The 6,953-nt window shown below is 47.4% G+C and overlaps 2 non-coding genes across 2 annotated transcripts; both read right to left on the reverse strand.

The window, feature by feature from the left end:
- Window positions 1-334: 334 nt before the first annotated feature.
- Window positions 335-441, reverse strand: LOC111826373. The gene has a single exon (XR_002829718.1). It is a non-coding gene; the product is annotated as a U6 spliceosomal RNA (small nuclear RNA).
- Window positions 442-3,903: 3,462 nt separating this feature from the next.
- Window positions 3,904-4,067, reverse strand: LOC111826372. Its single transcript, XR_002829717.1, has one exon. It is a non-coding gene; the product is annotated as a U1 spliceosomal RNA (small nuclear RNA).
- Window positions 4,068-6,953: the final 2,886 nt, after the last annotated feature.

Genomic DNA, 6,953 nt, shown 5'->3' on the forward strand with positions numbered 1-6,953 from the left:
GATGGGGTCCCGGTGCAAATTGGGGCCTGGGTGCAGGTGGGGGCCGGTGCAGGTGGGGGCCCAGGTGCAGGTGGGGGCCCAGGTGCAGGTGGGGTCCGGTGCAGGTGGGGGCCCAGGTGCAGGTGGGGTCCGGTGCAGGTGGGGGCCCAGGTGCAGGTGGGGCCGGTGCAGGTGGGGGCCGGTGCAGGTGGTCCATGGAAACTGGGAGAGGCGGTTTACTGGAAACTGAAGGCTGTTAATCATGAAACAAATCTTTGGGAGCAGCAAGAGCCCCACGTAGGGCATAATGGAGCGCAAGAAGGAGCCTAGTAGTAACATTCCTTTTTTTTTTTTTTTAAATATGGAACGCTTCACGAATTTGCGTGTCATCCTTGCGCAGGGGCCATGCTAATCTTCTCTGTATCGTTCCAATTTTAGTATATGTGCTGCCGAAGCGAGCACGTAACATTCCTTTTAACCCACACTATCGGAAACATTGTCATATCAGGACAGGTGAGGAACGTAAGAAACTACGCACAAGCTGTGTCGGAGTGCGTCTTGCCCAGGCCACACCTGTCATGGGTCCAGGGTCAGGAGCCTGGTGCAGGTCAACGGCTGCACGTGGACTAGTGCAGGTCCAGCCCTGGGAGCACGTGGTGGTGAGAAAGTGCAGCAGTGTCCTGCAGTAGTGCAGACGCTGGCCTGGGAGGAGGAAGAATGGAGAAGATGTGGGAATGTTACCAAACTCAAGGGGTTTGCTGCTTGGGTTGCAATAGTGAAAAAGGAGATGTAGTTATCACAAGGTAGTTTTACTTGCAGCAAGTAAAGGACACGGAAGGTTCTGCCTTCTAAAAGAGAGGCTTAGCTATTCTTATGTATACGATTTGGTCAATTATATGTTGGCTTCTTTATACTTGGCTACTTTTAATTTTAAGTTTTTAAATATATTTTTGTTGATTTTAGAGAGGAAAGGAGAGAGAGAGAGAGAGAGAGAGAGAGAGAGAGACAGACATCAGTGATGAGAGTGAAACATTGATTGGGTCCCTCCTGCATGCCTCACACTGGGGATTGAGCCCACAACCCAGGTATGTGCCCTGACCGGGAATCGGACTGGGACCTCCTGTTTCATAGGTTGATGCTCAGTCACTGAGCCACGCCAGCTGGGCTGTACTTGGCTACTTTATTTTTTATTTTTATTTTTTAAAACATATTTTATTGATTTTTTACAGAGAGGAAGGGAGAGGGATAGAGAGTTAGAAACATTGATGAGAGAGAAACACCGATCAGCTGCCTTCTGCACACTGCTCACTAGGGATGTGCCTGCAACCAAGGTACATGCCCTTGACCGGAATCGAACCTGGGACCCTTCAGTCTGCAGGCCGACGCTCTATCCACTGAGCTAAACCGGTTAAGGCATGTACTTTGGCTACGTTAAAAAAAAATTATTAAGTAAATACTTTTATTGATTTCAGAGAGGAAGGGAGAGGGAGAGAGAGAGAAACATCAATGAATGATGAGAGAGAGTCAAGCATCAGCTGCCTCCTGCACTTCCACACTGGAGATTGAGCCCACAACCTGGATATGTGCCCTGACCAGGAATTGAACCGTGACCTACTGGTTTATAGGTTGATGCTCAACCACTGAGCCATGCTGGCCAAGCTAGACTTGGTTACTTTCATTCCTTGATTTCCTGTCAGCTCATCCAGTTTACAGCTGTATCTACAAAATACTGTGCTACATTTTAGCATTTAGCAAGAAAAAACATTTAGAGCTGCCCTGACCTTGAGACCCTTGTCCTATCTAACAGGAAGGGGATCATAGAGGACTTCCAGGTCATACTAAGAAGCTTGGACTTTATTGTTTGTGAAAGGGAGGGGGGTCTAGGAGAGACATGATCAACCCAACATTTAACAAAACCCCATTTAAAAAACCTTTTTTTGAAGTATTTACTGTATGACGTACACTCAGAAGAGGGGGTGTAGTTTGTGTTTAGTCCCGTGAATTTTCAGAAATTGAATACACAACCATGTAGCCAGCATCCCACCAAGCCCTCAAGTGGTTTTGCTACCGGAAAGGGGACCTGCCCTTGGCGGGTCTGCCTAGGGCTGGCCGGTAATGTGTGGGTTCTTGGCTTCGTGCAGGAAAAACTTCACAACAGGAGTCCGGGAGACTATGAAAGTGCTGCGCACAGTAAAAGCTGGACACAGTAAAACAAGAAAGGGCTTAGCATAGAAGAAGCAACAGGAGAGCTAGGCTGGGCTGCCCTAGCTCTCTGGGAAGTCGGAGAAAACGGGGCCTTGGGAACAGGTCCAGGGGTTAGCCTGAGATGAGTTGCTGCTGCCTATTGCTCCCCTGCTTGTGAGTCTCAGTTGATTAACTGGCCTCAGACCAGTATGTAAAGCACATGCAAATCCTCCAGCTGCCTCTTAGAGCTGGCTGGCCACATAGTCCTTAGCTTCGTAGTTTTGATGGCTCTGGCCTCCACCCTGTCCCACCCGAGTCCATCTCACTGCCCCTTCTTGATCCAGCTGCCCCTCTGTGCTTTCCTGGATGCTACTGTCCCTGTGTCATTTGTCTTTTTCCTCTTCTTGTTGTTAATCTTCACTTGAGGCTATTTTTTTTCATTGATTTCTAGAGAGTGGAAGGGTGAGAGGAGGGGCGGGAGAGAGAGAAACATCTATGTGAGAGCGACACAATGATTGGTTGCCTCCTGCATGCACTCCCTACTGGGGCTGGGGAAACTGAGGTATGTGCCCTTGACCAGGAATCAAACCCACAAGCCTTCAGTCCGCTGGCTGATGCTCTAACCACTGAGCAACCGGTCAGAGCCAGGAGGGTGTCTTTTTCATTTGAGTTCTGCGTGCCCTCCTGTGCCCTAAAAGTCCTGGGCTGGGGTGGGGTTAGCACCAGCCCTGCCTTGTTTCCCTCTCTTCTTCTGCCCTGCCGAGTTGCAAGTTTCTTCTGTTGATTGACAAGAGCGCCTGCTGACTAGAGGAAGGCCTAGGACTGGGGGCTGCAGTCCAGGACCAGCCCTAAATCTCATAGCTGTACAAAGGAATGAGTTCCCAAACCTGCGGTCCCCTCCACACTCCTGGTGTTAAAGGAGCTAAGAGGAGGCACAAGTCACAGGTCTCCCCGGGTGTCGCCTGTCTCGGTGATCACCCTCAGAATCAAATGAAAGAGGAAACAGGAAAGTGATACTTGTCTCTCTCACATTGCCTCTTGCCATGTGAGAGATACAGATGATGCTCTGAAAATTCCGGTCGCAAAGAAGATGGATGGAAATTTCATTTGCTTGTAGGTAGACGGAAATGTCAGTGGGTCTGGCCAGGCACTAGGGGTTAGTGGGGGGCTGCTTCTTTGAGATTAAGGGAGAGATGGTCTCTATTCGCCATGGAATCCTCATGGTGCGTGTCCCTGACTGTGGGAGGCAAGTTGAGGTGGCAGGTGGGGAGATCTGGAGCACTGTGGCTTGTTCTAGACTTCACATGATATTCAAAACCGTGGAGTTGGTGCTCTCTGGTAGTGAGTTCCCTGTCACTGAAGATATTCAAACAGAGGCTGGATATGTATCTGTCAGAGTTATCATGGAGGAGATTGCTGCTGTGAGTGGGAATTTGGGTCCTTCTATGGTAGGTGACCTATACTTACTAAGATAAATGGGAAATGCTCTCCCAAGCGTTACTTCATGCGCTGTGTCAGTGTGGAGTGGATGCAGACAGAGGCCTGCATTGTCAGGGTCCCACTTGGTTCCCCCAGCCCCTTGAGGAACTGTTTCAGGCATGGATTAATCTAGCAAGTCACTTGCCAAATGAAGGATCAAACTATAGGAACCATGTGAAGGTGGGGACCCTTAGGCTGAGGACTCGCAGCTTTTATGTATGTATGTACTAGTATGTATGTATGTATGTATGTATGCATGTATTCATGCATGCAGGAACACAGTCCCCCACTACCACAAATTATGCAGTGGAGTTTCCCACATGAGGGGAAATCGCAGGAGGCAGCACATCCATAGTGCAATGGATAAGCCTGGCCCTGGGAAAACTATCTTCGTGGTCATGGTAGCTCTCCTGCCAGGTAAGTGTGGCAGCTTCTGTTTATTACTGAGCCGGGGAAGGGAAGGCTTTTGCCCTGGAAGGTGGTGCGGTGGTGGTGGCTGATGTGGGATGAAACCAGTGTGGAGATTTCATAGGCTAAGTGAGGTCTGTTTAAGAATTGATGACTTGTGTCCTGCCTGATGTTCCCAGTGGTGAGAGAATCGGCCTGCACACCAAAGGGTCGTGGATTTGATTCCTGGTCAAGGGTTGCAGGTTTGGTCCTCGGTCCCAGTTGGGGGGCATGTGGCAACCAATTAATGTCTCTCTCACGTTGATGTTTCTCTCTGTCTCTCCCCCTCCCTTCCACTCTCTAAACTCAATGGCGAAAATTTCCTCAGGTGAGGATTAACAAAAATAAAAAAATAAAAAAGTATTTATGATCTGAGGGTTAATCTTTAGTTGTGTCTACCCTCAATTTTATTTTTTTTAAATTTATTTTTATTTTTATTTTTAAAAAAATATATTTTATTGATTTTTTACAGAGAGGAAGGGAGAGAGATAGAGAGTTAGAAACATCGATGAGAGAGAAACATCAATCAGCTGCCTCCTGCACATCTCCTACTGGGGATGTGCCCGCAACCCATGTACATGCCCTTGACCGGAATCGAACCTGGACCTTTCAGTCCACAGGCCGACGCTCTATCCACTGAGCCAAACCGGCTTCGGCTCATTTTTAATCTCTCTTATTTTTCTAACAGTCTTTGTTTATTCATTTAAAACTTATTATAAAAATACATATATATAACATAAAATTTACCATTTTAACAATTTTTTTAAAAATATATTTTATTGATTTTTTACAGAGAGGAAGGGAGAGAGATAGAGAGTTAGAAACATCGATGAGAGAGAAACATCGATCAGCTGCCTCCTGCACACCCCCTACTGGGGATGTGCCCGCAACCCAGGTACATGCCCTTGACCGGAATCGAACCTGTGACCTTTCAGTCCGCAGGCCGACGCTCTATCCACTGAGCCAAACCGGTTTTGGCCATTTTAACAATTTTTAATGTACAGTTCAGTGTCATTAAGTATATCCACAGTGTTGTGCAACCATCACCACTTACATTCATCTTCAGAACTTTTTCATCATTCTTAGTAGAACTCTACCCACTATACAATAACTCCTGTGACCCTTGCCCTCCAGCCCCTGGCAACCACCGTTCTACTTTCTGTCTCTCTGAGTTTGCTTATTCTAGGTACTTCATATAAATCACATAATATTTATCTATTATAGGCTGTTATGTCTCCTCCAAATCCATATGTTGAAGTCCCGATCCCCAGTACCTCGGAATGTGACTGTGCTTGGAGACAGGGTCTTCACAGAGGTACTTAAGGTGAATGAGCTCATATAGATGGGTCCTAATCTGATAGGACTGGTATCCGTATAAGAAGAGGAGATTAGGACACATAATACAGCCAGAGATAAACATGTCCGGATATAGTGAGAAGGTGGCCATCTGCAAGCCAAGGAGAGCTGCTCTCCTCAGGAAAAAATAAATCTGTCCACACCTTGATCTTGGACTTCCAGCCTTCAGAGCTGTGAGAAGATAAATTTCTGTTGTTTAAGCCCGCCAATATGTGGTATTTTGTTATGGCAGCTCGAGCCAGCTAATACCTTGTCCTTTCATAACTGGCTTTTTTCCCCCCCAACTTAGCATAATATTTTCAAGGTTCATCCATCTTGTAGCATGTACTAAATTTTATTTTTTAAAGATGATCATTTTAAAAAAACATTTTTTATTGATTTCAGAAAGGAAGGGAGAGGGAGAGAGAGAGATAGAAACTTCAATGATCAATGTGAGAGAATCATTGATCAGCTGCCTCCTACATGCTCCACATTGGGGATCAAGCCCACAACCTGGGCATATGCCCTGACTGGGAATCAAACTGTGACCTCCTGGTTCATAGGTCAATGCTCAACCAAGGAGCCACGCCGGCTAGGCAAAAATCATTTTTTTTAAATGGCGGAGTGATACTCCACTGCATGGGTAGACTGCATTCAGTTTATCCATTCATTTGCAGGTAGACACTTGGGTTCTTTCCACCTTTCCAGGATTGTGAATAATGCTGTATTGACCACGAGTGTACAAGGATCTGTTTGAGCCCAAACAAGGTATCTTTATTTATTTATTTTTAGAAGTCTATTTTTAAAAAATTGGGAAACCAATGTAACAAACCTAGGCTTATTGAAAATGAAATCAGTAACTCTGACTCTGTAGCCCCATCCTGAGCCAGCACCACGACCTCTGTTTGCCCTGACCCCTGTTCCTCAAGCCCCCAAAGGACAAGCATGTGAGGAACCCAGGGTCAACTCAGGCCACTTCCCCCCATTGTAACCACCTCCATCCCACCCTCAGTGGACACCCCCCCTGGATCAGCAGCCTGGGTTTAGGCCCAAGAAGGGAACAGAGAGGTTCTCAGGGCGGCAGGGAATCACAGCTATACCCCAACCGGCTCAAAATCCCAAGTTAGCAAAGGAAGGCAAAGAGGATGCTGGCTGGCACACCCACTCCTTTCCCCCCAGCCTCCCCAGACAACAGCCTCACATCCTGATCAGTTACACTGTGATTCTGAGGTGCCAGTGGGGCTCCCAGCGGCTTCAACAGCCCCCAGGAGATTCTTGCAGAAGGCGTGGGGCCCGGGGGAGGGGGCAGGCATTTGTCCTGCCACCTGCTCAGTATTAGCCAGATGAGCTGCTCCTCTCAGCTTGTGCCTGGGATGTGTGTGACCCCTCTCCCCTCCGGAACATCCGTGGCCGGGAAACCAGTCCTCTTGCCAGAGAGAAAGCATATGTTTTTACATTTAAATTGTATATGAATGTTCAGAGCAGCTGATTGGTAATAGCTGAAACTTGAAAACAACCTAAATGTCCTC

Source organism: Myotis lucifugus, unplaced genomic scaffold (assembly GCF_000147115.1).
Source record: "Myotis lucifugus unplaced genomic scaffold, Myoluc2.0 scaffold_72, whole genome shotgun sequence".
In the NCBI taxonomy this organism is placed as follows: domain Eukaryota; kingdom Metazoa; phylum Chordata; class Mammalia; order Chiroptera; family Vespertilionidae; genus Myotis; species Myotis lucifugus.